Here is a 1,828-nt window from a genome sequence, read left to right on the forward strand (position 1 = left end):
AACAACAACAACAACAACAACACTATATTGAGAAATTATTTGTAGCTTTTTGCAGTTGCCAAGAATTTCCAATATGCACCAGATTCACTGAAAAATCATAACTGCTGGGAAACTCACAAAGTTTTTTAAAGTCCAAAATTTTGCACAAAAACTTTCTTAAAGCCCTTTCCAGAAGTTTACAGCAGAAGATATTTGCCATGGGCTGTTGTTGTAGTTGGTAAGTACTGTCAAGTGGGTTCTGACTCATAGCCACCCAGTATAGGGTTTTCAAGGAGTGACTGGTGAGTTTGAATCACCAACCTTGCAGTTCAAACTGACCTTGTGGTCCAGAGCTTTATTCCACAGTGCCACAAAAGGACGTGCGCTGTAGGTGCTTTTTTAATATGCTTGCTATGATATGTGTGAGACTTTCAGCAGAGGAGCATGTGAGAGCAGGGGGTGGACAAGGGAAGTACCCACTAACCACAGAAGTTCTCCTCTTCAGGGACTGTAGTGGTACATTAAGCACAATCACAGGGCAGATATTGTCACCCCTGTTCTACAGGTAAGGAAACGAAGATTCCGAGAGTTACAGCAACTTGCCCAAGGTCACACAGACAAGTTTCTACACAGGACTTCTGACAGTAGAACTAGGTCTCTTCCCTGAAAGCATCTCCCCTCGTGGAGTTTGAGGCTATCTGCCTCAGGCCCAGAACCTCTAAAGATGAGGCACCCCCTCTCTTTGCCCTTTTCTTGACCCTCGGCTGAGCCCTACAGGCATTGACTTGCCAGACCACAGGTTAATCCCACTTGAGCTATGAGAGCCCAAGTGGGGAGCCTTTGATCCCTGCAACCTGCTGACCTGCTTAGGAGAAAGTCTTTATTCCCCCTGCACCCCAGCAAGGCTTCCCAGGAGAGGCGAGGAGGAGGTGAGAGGAGCCAGAAGAGTTTTTAGACCTGCCATCTGTCATATCAAAACCCATCATCACAGCTAACCCAGATACACCAGAAGCTAACATCCTATTGAACTTTATAAGAGAAAATACTGAAATAAGTGCTCTGGAAAACAAAATTGACACTTACTGGAAAGACTCCGTAAACTTAAGTGCAATAGTTGAAGTCTATACAGTGAAGCAATTAAAGGTGAAAGCGTTGAAGAAGGAAGGGAAAGCAGATCCTTTCTACGGCATTCTGCATGCGTACATTTCTACCCTGAGCCTGGATGACCAAGCAACATGTGGTTTGCAATAGATGTTTGAGATGTTTGGGCTGTGGTTACATTGTAAACAAAGCATCTAAGCTTGTTCCACTTGCAACAAAGACTCCGCAGCATTTCTTTCTATCTTTCCAGGCTTTGACTTGCTTGTGGACCTCACTGACCACACGGGCACCCTCCACTCACGCACCCTCACCGGGAGGGTTGCTGAGGAGACACAGGGCTGCATGGTAAATGAATTTCTACCAATGACGGAGGAACAGAAAACAGCATAAAAGTGGTAGTTTCTTTTGAAAAAAAGCAAAATTTATTTCAAACTTGTTTTGTCTCACAGAGCAAGGGGTGGCTTCAGAGTTAGCGTGCTCTCCTGTAAGCTTGCAGACCCTACAGAGGCAAGTAAGAGCTTGTCTGGACAAGGAAATATTTAAGCTCCGGAGAAGTATAAGGAGTTTGGACTCTCCTTAAGGTGGAGTGCTGTTTGAAAATTGTGGATAAAATTGTATTTTGACCAAGTGCTACTCAGATGGCATGGGGAACAGCATGGGGTGTCATTCAGCAGCCCCCACCCTGCATGGTGGAGTCCTGGTGTGGTGCTGTGGGTTAATGCACTGGACTGTCAAGTCAGTTTGAACC

The 1,828-nt window shown here is 45.4% G+C and overlaps 1 pseudogene; it reads left to right on the forward strand.

Moving 5' to 3' along the window:
• LOC102837619 overlaps positions 1 to 1,623 on the forward strand; it is a 26,970-nt pseudogene extending 25,347 nt beyond the window's left edge.
• Positions 1,624 to 1,828: the final 205 nt, after the last annotated feature.

The sequence above is a fragment of the Chrysochloris asiatica genome, unplaced genomic scaffold, assembly GCF_000296735.1.
Source record: "Chrysochloris asiatica unplaced genomic scaffold, ChrAsi1.0 scaffold00130, whole genome shotgun sequence".
In the NCBI taxonomy this organism is placed as follows: domain Eukaryota; kingdom Metazoa; phylum Chordata; class Mammalia; order Afrosoricida; family Chrysochloridae; genus Chrysochloris; species Chrysochloris asiatica.